At 37.7% G+C, this 11,176-nt stretch overlaps 1 long non-coding RNA gene across 1 annotated transcript; it reads left to right on the forward strand.

Annotated features, from left to right (window-relative positions):
- Positions 1 to 35: 35 nt before the first annotated feature.
- LOC138161126 (uncharacterized) lies at positions 36 to 9,909 on the forward strand. Its single transcript, XR_011168279.1, has 2 exons — positions 36 to 3,283; positions 9,002 to 9,909. It is a non-coding gene; the product is annotated as an uncharacterized lncRNA (long non-coding RNA).
- The last annotated feature ends 1,267 nt before the right edge of the window (positions 9,910 to 11,176 follow it).

Consider the following 11,176-nt stretch of genomic DNA (forward strand, 5'->3'; position numbering starts at 1 on the left):
GAGGGCGATTCCTCTCGCCGAGGTGGTTTAAGCTGTGCGGGAGAAGAGCCCGAGGCTGACCTTTTGCAACTAAGGACTTGTTCCAGCCGTGCCTGCGTCCGCCCGGGTCTAGGCCGTCGGTCTTCTGGTTACAGCCCGTGGAAGGAGCTTCATCCGGCTTCTCTCGCCCTGTCGCCTTTTTGCCTCCTCACCGTTCGCCTAGACCTCGGGGGTGGGGGTGGGGAGAAGACCCTCCGACCCGGAGCCGCAGGGAGCCTGCGGGCCCGAGGCATCCTGCAGAAGCATGTTCTCTTCGGGCCGAGAGCCAGCCCCGGCGTATGTCGGCATGTGGAGGCGGACTGACCCCGGACCACTTGGGCCGGAAGGGGAGAAGCGTGGGGCGGGGCTGCCTCCTTGGGAAGCGCCTTTGTTGCTGGCCTTGAACCCCCATCCGAGTCCAGGAAGAACCCTAAAGACCGAGTTCGCTTCCCAGCCTCGAGGCCACGGGCCCAGTCTGCCCCGCGCCGGTTCCTCTGCGGTCTGTCTTCCCACTCCATCAACCAGTCACCAAAATTCCAATCAGTTGTGTTTTATTATTTTTTAGCCTCTTAAAAATGTTTTTGAATTGCGAATTTTCTTCCGCCCATGGAAAAGGCAAGAAATGGGGTGTCAGTTACACGTGTGCAGTCAGCACATTTCCATATTAGCGATGTCGCAAAAATAAAAACAAAGCCAACAAGTGGCCTTCCGTCTGCCCTCGGACGCTGTCGGGTCTCCCCGAAGTGGCGGCGTTTTCCATCTTGAGCCCTTCAGAACTGTCTTAAGTCATTTTATTGATGAGAATAGCTGAGGCGATTCTCGATGGGCCATCAGACAATCTTGCTGTTCCTGTGCAGACGTCCTGTTTCTGCTGCCTTCGCTTTGCCCGAGTTCTTATCAGTCTTCCCAGGGTTTTCTGAAACCATCTTGCTGGTCGTTTCACAATAGTATTCCATCACAATCATATACCAAACTTTTCAGCCCAACTGAGAGGCATCGTCTAGGTTCCCGGTTTTTTGCCATCACAAAAAGAGGAGCTACAAACATTTTTGTACATCGGTCCTTTTCCTTTGATCTCTTTGGGATACAAGCAGTGGTATTGCTGGGTAGAAGGACATGCACAGTTTTATCATCATTTGGGCATAGTTCCAGATTGTTCTCCAGAATGTTGGATCAGTTCACAACTCCACCAACAATGCCTTAGTGGCACACTATTTCTACATCTCTGAGGTGTCATTTTCCTTTATGTCATATTAGCCAATATCCTAGGTGTGAGGTGGTACCCCAGAGTTGTTCATTTTCATTTCTCTAATCAACAGTGATTTCGATAATTTTTTCATGTGACCAGAGACAGCTTTGATTTCTTCTGAAAACTGCCTGTTCATATCTTTTGACCATTTATCAATTGAGGAATGACTCATAGTTTTAAACATTTTGACTCAGTTCACTATATATTTGAGATGAGGGCTTTATCAGAGAAATTGGCTGTAAAAAATTTCCCCCCAGTTTCCTGCTTTCTGACTAATCTTGGCTTTATTGGTTTTGTTTGTACAAAAACTTTAATATGATCAAATTTATCCATTTGACTTCCCTTACACCTTATCTTGGTATGTCATTAAATGTTGGTCTGTACCATTGTTGTTTAATTATTTCAGACCTGCCCATCACTTTAGATTTTTTTGACTGAGATGCTGGAGTGATTTGCCTTTTTTTTCCTCCAGCTCATTTTACGGATGAGAAAATTGAGACAAACTGGGTTAAGCAACTTGCCCATGGTCACACTGCTACTAAGTGTCTGAAGCCAGATTTGAACTCTGGTCTTCCCAACTGTAGATCCTCCACTCTTATCCACTGTGCCACCTAGCTCCCTGTTCTGTACCTAGTGTCTGCCAACCTGCTTTCTGGTTTTCCCAGCAATTTTTGTTATATAGTGAATTCTTGTCCCAAAAGCTTGTATCTTTGGGTTTATCAAACAGCAGATTACTGTGGTCATTTACTACTGTGTATTGTATACCTAATTTATTCTACTGATCCACCACTGTTTCTTAGCCCTTACTAGATAAGTTTCTAAGTACCACTTTATAATACTGTTTGAAATCTGGTACTACTAGACTGCCTTCACATTTTTTTTCTCATTGATTCCCATCATACTCTTGACTTTTCATTTGCAATGAATTGCTACTCTTTTTTTTTTTATCTATAAAAATAATTTTTGGTAGTTTGATTGGTGTGGCACTGAAAAAGTAAATTAATTTAGGCAGAATTGTTATTTTTATTATATTGGTTTGCACTATCCGTGAACAATTAGTATTTCTGCAGTTTTTTAAAATCTGTATTTGCGTGAAAAGTGTTTTGTAATTGTGTTCCCATTGTTTCTGGGTTTGTCTTCACAGGTAGACTCCCAAATATTTTATACTGTCTACAGTTATTTTCAGTGGAATTTCTCTTTCTATCTCTTCCTGCAGGACTTTATTAGTAATATATAGAAATGCTGATGCTTTTTGTGGGTTTATTTTATATCCTGCAACTTTGCTAAAGTTGTTAATTGTTTCAACTAGTTTTTTAGTTGGTTCTCTAGAATTCTTTTAAGTATATCATCATATAAACTACAAAGAATGATAATTTTGTTCCCTCATCTCCTATTACAATTATTTCAATTTCTTTTTTCTTGTCCCATAGCTATAGCTAGAATGTCTATCACAATATTTAATAACATTGCTGATAACTTACATCCTTGTTTCACACCTTATCTTACTGGGAAAGGGTTCTAGTGCATCAGCGTTACAGATGATGCTTCCTGATGATTTTAGAGAGATGTTACTTATCATTCATCCCCAAGCTTTCTAATGTTTTTAATAGGAATGGAAGTTATATATTGTCAAGTGTTGGTTTTTTTTTGCATCTGTTGAGATAATCATGATTTGTGATGTTTTTGTTATTAATATGGTCAGTTATGCTGATAATTTTCCTAATATTGAACCAGTCCTTCATTCCTGGTATAAATCTGGTCACAGTGATAGATTGTGATAGATTTGTGATAGATTGCTGTAATGGCTTGTTAGTATTTTATTTAAAATTTTTGCATCGATGTTCATTAGAGAAATTGATGTATAGTTTTTCTCTATTTTAATTCTTCCTGGTTTAGGTATCAGCTCTATACTTGCCACATAAAAGGAATTTCATGGGATTCCTTCTTAAATAGTTTATATAATACTGGAATTGTTGTTGTTTGTCTTTCATTCTTGAAGAGGATTGATACTTGGAAGTGACTTGGATTTAAGTGAGACATAACTGTGCAAAGTCGCCAGCCTCACTCTCTTCTCTGGAGGCATCTGGGTCCCACAGTAGCAAGATATAGATCAGGACAAATTATATAATATTGGAATAGTTAATATAGTACTGATTGTTCTTTAAATGTTTGGTAGAATTCACTTGTAAATTCTTCTGGTCCTGGGGATTTTTTCTTTGCGACTTGTTTAATTTCTTTTTCTAAGATAGGGTTAAGTATTAGATTTCCTTTTCTGTTAATGTGAGCCATTTACATTTTTGTAAATATTCTTCTACTTCACTTAGTGTAATGCTGTGCACAAGCAGCTTTCCAGAAGAATGCTACCATGAACAGCTTTTAAGATTCTGATTACACAATATAGTGAACACTCTATTCCATAACAAATTCAAAGCAAAACATTTACAGAAAATCAAGGTATAGCATTCACAATATTACAACTTATCACAAAAGTCACAATATAGTATTCACAACAGCTATCATTAAAATGGCCACATAGTTTTCACCAAAGTAGTCACAATATTTAAAACAAAGAACAATCATTTCAAAGTACAATAGTCAAAGTCTTCCACTCATGGGGCAACTAAGTTAACTCAGTCACTTATCAATCAATTACTAAGTATCATTAATACACAAACCCTCCACCCCTTAGGTCACTAGTAAACTACAATTTCATCATTACTCAGTACCCAGGGAGAGGTCTTTTCATCTTGACTTGGGTCCTGTTCTCAGATTCTCTGGGTCCCCTTCCTTGGTCCCAGATTCTACCTGGATTCACCAGACTGTCACCTGGGCTCACTGGCAGACAGCTCCCAGTTCCTTGTCCAGCTCTTTGGGTAGGTCCTGCTCCACACTGAAGTTCACAGGGTCCAGTCCATCTCAAATCCTCAATTTCTGCTCCAAGGAATTCAAAGCTCAAGCCCCAAACAAAGTCTCAGCATTCCAGTCATGCTTCCGCAGTCTTCTGCTTCCTCAGTCTTCTGGGCTCCTGCTCAGAAGAAACTCCACCACCACAAGTTCTCAGGAAATTCCGGCTCAGTTCTCGATTCTCTCTTCTGTAGCTGCTCTGTCACCAGATGCTGTTCCTAAGAAGTTCTCACTGTGCCTCTCTGGGGCTTTTCTTATATACACAGTATTACCTACTTCCTTCAGCCAACCCCTTCCTGTTACATCAGTAACAGGAGACAGGAGTTCATACCTTCTGTTATCAAGAGGCTTGATCAGTTACTAAGTGCTAAGTACCTGTTACCTTTGCCAACACAAAGAGATCTTCAAATTCAAATTACATTACCATTACACTTAGATTATCAGATTTTTTTGGCATATAATTGAGAAAAATAGATTCTAATAATTTTTAAAATTTCATCTTCATTGCATTTACCCTTTAAAACTTTTTAAAATTTATTTTTGTTATATTTTAAGTTCTGAACTGTCTCCCTCCTTCCCACCCCACACTAGAAAAGGCTGCCATTTGACACAGAGATATATGTATGTATGTATGTGTCTAGATAGAGATACAGATAGATGTAAAACCATAGTATGAATACTTCTATTTATCAGTTCTGGAGGCAGATGTCATCTTCCTTCATAGATCCTTTGTAGTTCATGCAGATATTTATAATGCCCAGAATAACTTAGTTGTTCACAGTTTGTTGCTGTTACCTTATACAATGTTCTTTTGGTTCTGCTAATTTCACTGTTCGTTATTTCACGGAAATGTTTCCATATTTTTCTAAAATCAACCTGCTCATCATTTTGTACAGCACCATAGTATTCCTCGCCCTTTTCATTTTTGATGCTGGTAATTTGGTTTTCTTTTTTTTTTTTAATCAAATTAACCAGTGTGTTTTTTTTTAATCTATTCTTTATTTTCAGTTTTATTAATCTCTTCTTTAAGTTTCAGGATTTCCCTTTTGGTGTTTAATTGGAGATTTTTAATTTGTTCTTTTTCAGTTTTTTAAATTGCATGCTCAGTTCATTAGTTTACTCTTTCTCTATGTTACTGATGTAAGGAAACATTTAGAGACATAAATTTTCCTCTAAATACAGCTTTTATGGGGCAGCTAGATGGTGCAGTGAGTAGAGCACCGGTCCTGGATTCAGGAGATCCTGAGTTCAAATCTGGCTTCAGACACTTAACACTTACTAGCTGTGTGACCTTGGCCAAGTCACTTAAGCCCAATTGCCCTGCCTTCTTCCCTTCAAAAAAAAAAAAAGCAGTAAATATAGCTTTCATTCTATCCCCCAAATTTTGATAAATTGTCTCATTATTGTTATTCTCTTTAATGAAATTATTATTTCCATGATTTATTTTTTGACCTAATCCAGGGTTGGGGAACCTGGGGCCTCAAAGCCATATGTGGCCATCTAGGTCCTCAAGTACAGTGCTTTGACTGAATCCAAACTTCACAGAACAAATCTTTAATAAAAGGATTTATTCAGACAAAACTTGGATTCAGTCAAAAGACTGTACCCAAGGACCTAAAAGGGCCACATGTGACCTCTAGGCCCAGGTTCCCCACCCCTGATCCTAGTCATTCTATGATACTAGATTATTTAGTTTTCATTTAATTTTTAATCTTTCATGACCCTTTATTGAATGTAATTTTTATTGCTTTGTGGTCTGAAAAAGATGCATGTCATATTTCTACTTTTCTGCATTTGTAAGGTTTTTATTCCCTAATACATGATCAGTTTTTGTGAAAGTACCTTGTACAGCTGAGAAAAAAAAATATACTCCTTTCTATTCTCATTCAGTTTTCTCCATAAATCTGTAATAATAATAAATCTTTTCTAAAAAATAGTTTCTTTATTTCCTTTTCAGTAGTTGTGAATTCTTTTTCAGTTTTGATTGAAACAATTTTGTTTTCCCTTTTTTTCAGATTAGCTATTCTGTTTATTAGTTTTTTTCTTTAAAAAATATTAGTTTTATTTGTCAATTTAGTGGGAATTTTTTGCTTTCAATTTTGTTAATCCTTTAATTTTTAGAATTTCTACTTTATTACTTAGTTGGGAATTTTTGATTTGTTAATATTCAGATTTTTTAGTTGTATACTCATTTAGAGACATAAATTTTCTCCTAAAGAACTACTTTAAGGGTGGCTAGGTGGTACAGTGGTACACCAGCCCTGGAGTCAGGAGGACCTGAGTTCAAATCCAGCCTCAGCCACTTAACACAAAAACTAACCGTGTGACCTTGGGCAAGTCATTTAACCCCAACTGCCCTTCAAAAAAAAAACCCGACTAGCATATGTATCTCTTAAGTTTTGCTATGTTGTCTCATTTTTGTTATTTTCTTTGATGACATTTTCTTTTATTTCTATTATTTGTTCTTTGATCCTTCTGTCCTTTAAAATTTTGTTATTTAGTCTTCAATCACTTTTCAATCCTTTCTTCTGGGACCCTTTATTGAATATAATTATTGCATCACAATCTGTAAATGATGTATTTAATACTCTGCTTTTTTGCAATTTTTGGTGAGGTCTTTATGCCTCACCCAATTTTGGGTCAAAAGCCACATGTGCAGTTGAGGATTACATAAATTCCTTTCTATTTCCAGTCAGCAATTGCTAGGGCTATATCATCTCCAATTTTTCTAAAATTCTGTTCAGGTCCTTCTTTCTTGTTTATCTTTGAGGTTTAGGTTTCTCCATTTCTGAATTTGATGTATCCAGCCCCTTCTCCTTCACTACTTTCCTCCAATTCAGTGACCCTTTTCTTAAATACCCAGATGGTTTGCTTGTTATGGAATCACTTCCAGTCTCCCCAGGGTCCTAGCCATTTTTTTGTTCGATTTTATTTGGATAGAGAACTACTTTTTCCTTTCACTGAAGTGTGTTTGGCAGATCTGGCCTCCTGTCCAACCTTCAGTTCACCACCTTAACCAAACATGGTTATCCTGGCCCTAGCTGTCCTTCTTCCCTTGGGGTCTGGTCAGTGGATGAGGGAGTCAGCCACTCATCTTTTCTACCAGTTTAATCAACACCTTTTTGCTATTATGTTATGGTTCACATTGCTATGGGGTTCCTTGCCCTTGAGGCCTGATTTTAGATCCTCTGTGCTTTATTATTAGTCTGATGAAGATAATGAGCTATTGGAATGCTTTATGATTATATAATTATTCAGTGCCCCTTGTGAATTATTTGCATCTTATGCATTTTATATAATGGATGAAATAAAGACTATATCATGCCCAATATCCTTATTATACATTGAATGTCTATGTTGGATTTGAGGAGTTTGTTACCTGTATTGGAGAAAACAGGCATAATACCTAAGCTTTACTTTAGAGATTTCCCCAGTGTAATTCTGAGGTGGAGACATGAATGAGTTAAGTAAAAGCATTCACTATTTACTAAGCACTCTGTTTACTATACAAATGTGAGACCATTTCTTCCCTCAAGTTATTTCTATTCTAAGCTACTATTTGTGATTGGTGCTTTGAGAAAGAAGGTTGTCATGATCTTCTAGAAGAAAAGACAACAACCAGCTGTGCAGACCAGTTCCAACAGCTGCCTCCCTCCCTCCTTCCTTCTGTTCCTTCCTTCCCCTTTCCCTCCCTCCTTCCTTCCTTACCTCTTTCTCTCCCTCTCTCTTCCCTCATCTTCTGTCCACATAGAGAATCACACTCTTACTTGGGGGTGCTCTTCCCAAAGGAATATAAATTTTGATCCTGAAACCTCCCAAGCTATCTTGGAGTTTATGGGCTAGATTTATTTTCTTAAGGGCCATGCCTTAAACTCAAATCACTCTGGCTCTCATTGACTGGCCAACAACAGGTCCCAGTCCAAGCCTCATTGGCTCATTCTTTAGGACTGGATAGCTTACACTTATATAAAGAGCAGTAGTTTATATTTTGGCCAGAAACATTGAGGGTCTTCCCCTCTGTAATGGTAAGGAGATTTGAAGATCTTCCCTGCCCCTTAATGGGCCTCAAGTAGAACCAACAGGAGGGGTTTGATTAGGGGGAGGCTTGTTTTTCAGGAAGTCCCACACCTTTTGTTACTGTCTGTAATTAGGCAGTGGGTCACAAAAGTTCTGATGTCCTCTGACCCTGAAGAAGGGTATATATACTCTGAGGTGAGGTTTTGCTTTGGGGCTCACTTATGGGAAGAGTTGTGTGATTTGGCCAGGTGAGACTCTGAGTAGCCATTGAGCCCCTTCCTTTGAAAACCCATATGTTGGTGCTTCTCTTTCTGGTAACTAACTATGTATATATGTAATGGTCAGACAGCTAGAAGCCATGTCTGTTGGTCTATTGAATTGTGATATTTTCTGTCTGTATTTTTTGTCTACTTATAATTTCTGTTTGTATTTTCTGACTTTTTCCCCGAAACTAAGTGAATGATATAAATATATATGTTTACTTAAAGATTGTTGACCCCTTTAAAGTTGCTTTCCTTTAGTAAAGCAGATCAAAGAACCTGTGCTAGCAGCTATCCTGGTTATGCTAGTGTGCTTGCTGTTACACCCTTCCAGATTGATTTTTTTTTTTTACTTTACTAAAAGAGGCCATTCTTTGCCTAATTTCTTCTTACCTAGCCTTACTCACTGGGTTGCCTCAGACAAACTGAAACCTGGGAAAGACCTTGATTTAAAAAGGCCAAGGTCTTGCACTGCATCCGGGGCCATCTCCAGGCATCCTGATCTATAACTTGCCACTGGATGCAGATGACTCCAGAGGAGACGGTGGGGCAGGTGACTTTGCCCAGACTTAAATCCAGTTCATCCGCATGTCACGGCATCATACCCCTGACATCATGGTCTTCTTGGAGAATGAAGGACAAACAGCAACGGCTCTCTTTGAGGACAGAGGACAAGCAACAATGTAATCTGGGAAGCCGCAAGTCGGGAAGATGGCGAGCAGAGTAAGACAAAGTCCCTTACCGTGTACTTTCCTGCAACAGTGAGAGCAGCGGAGCTGTCTCTATCTTAGGCGCGTTCCCTATTAGACGCAACATGTTGCTGGGTCTTCTCTTCATTCTTATTCATTTTTACATTGCCTAAACTTCATCCTTTATGTCTCCATGGGGAGCACCATCCCTTAGAACAAGCAGTTACTTTAAAAAGTAAAAAAAGAAGAAAAGAAAAAAATACCTGAAACCACATGGTTTTGAGAAAGACCTGACAGGATGTGCAGTGTTCTACACCATGAACCTCACTACCCCATAGTTATAAAGGAGTAGGAGACAAGATGGGGTGTTTTTTCATACCTTTTCTTTGAGATAGTATTGCAACATTTGTTTTCCTTTTTTAAGGAATAAATTCACATCACCAAACTTTTTTGTATAAATTAATTTTCCTCCTGTGTATCTTCCCCATCCCAGAAAGCTATCCCATACAATGAAATAAAATGTAAAATATGAAATTGATTTGAATGATTTTCAGGATTTTACAGGTAATGTAGAATCAAGCAATGTTCTAATCCCTGCAATTATGCAAAAGCCTTAAAAAACAGTTAACACTATTGCCATCAGGCCTAAAGCTGAAAGAGGCTTCAGTTTAATGAAATAAAAAAAAAATACAATTTGTATGAGGGTGAGAAATAGTGTGAGTAGATCACATGTCAGATTTAATAACAATAAACTCATTGAGAAAAAAGGTGATTGGGATTTGATTCCATTTGTCAAATCATGGTTGAATTGCAACTGAAGGTTGACACAATGAATAAAAGAGCACAAATCAACTAAACCATTCTTTGAGTATGCATTGGCTGTATGGAATTAATAACAAAGAGTATTGTGCATTTTATTATTATTTGTCAGCTGTATATCACACATTCTTTATGCCTATATGATGTATAATAAACACATAAATTGTGTACACACACACACTTTTTCAGTGAGCCTACTTTTAAAATATTTACAAGTACAACACTGCCAGGAAGTAATGTCAGTATGACCAATGACTACAGGAAGCTCTATCAATGGATGAGTAGTTTGAGCCTTGGGTGTTAATCAAGTCCCAACTGACTTTTAGGAAAAAAACAGGCTAACATATTGTGGGAGATAGGGAGGGAACATGGTAGATACTTGTCCTTTTATGCCTAGTTAAGGTATTTGAGCTAAAACGAGGTAGGGTAGTTTCAACTCTACACTTCAAAAAGAAAAATTCCACAGTCATTAAAACAAGGGTACAAAGTTTAGGTTAGAGTTTTTATTCACTTAAATATAACATTAGTAAAATTAAATATCTGAAGAATTATTTCCTAAAACCACTTAATGTGGTCAAGGGTAGAAAAAGAGATATTGTTCTTAATTCATTAAATAAGATCAGTCCTGATCTTAAGTTTGGTTACTACCTTAGTCCTTTTTCCTGGAGATCAGGGTTCCTCCCTGAATTTTAACTTAGTTTCTCTTTAAAAAACTAGTTAGGCCTTTCATACAAATGAAACAAAAGCATTTCAAAGCCAAGGCATTGGCCTTGATAATTTAAAAACTGATGAGGTTTTTATTCATCTGAATGGAAAAGGGACTTTAGATTAGGGCACTAATATAATCTATTTTATTATTTTATAAAACAACTGAGGCCTATGTGAATATGATTGTAAAATCTATTCAGTGAATACTTAATGTTTCACCTCCCCCATAATTGTGAGCACTCTTAACATTTCCATTATCCTATACTTTTCCAGTATTTAATAAATTTGGATTATTGATCCATTTGGACTTTATTGTGTACAGTGTGATCAGAATTAAACCTATTTTTCCCATAATGCTACCCAATTTTCTTTTCCTTTTGTTTTTAGCTTTTACAGATACTTTTTACTTCAAAGATATAGTGAGAACAAACATTTCCTCCTATACCTCTGGGGAGCAATCTGCTTTACATTATGGCATTAGTTTCCCCAATCTGAAATTGAGTTTAAATTCC

The sequence above is a fragment of the Petaurus breviceps genome, unplaced genomic scaffold, assembly GCF_028583685.1.
Source record: "Petaurus breviceps papuanus isolate PSGF00001 unplaced genomic scaffold, PetGlider_PUasm1.0 183, whole genome shotgun sequence".
NCBI lineage: Eukaryota > Metazoa > Chordata > Mammalia > Diprotodontia > Petauridae > Petaurus > Petaurus breviceps.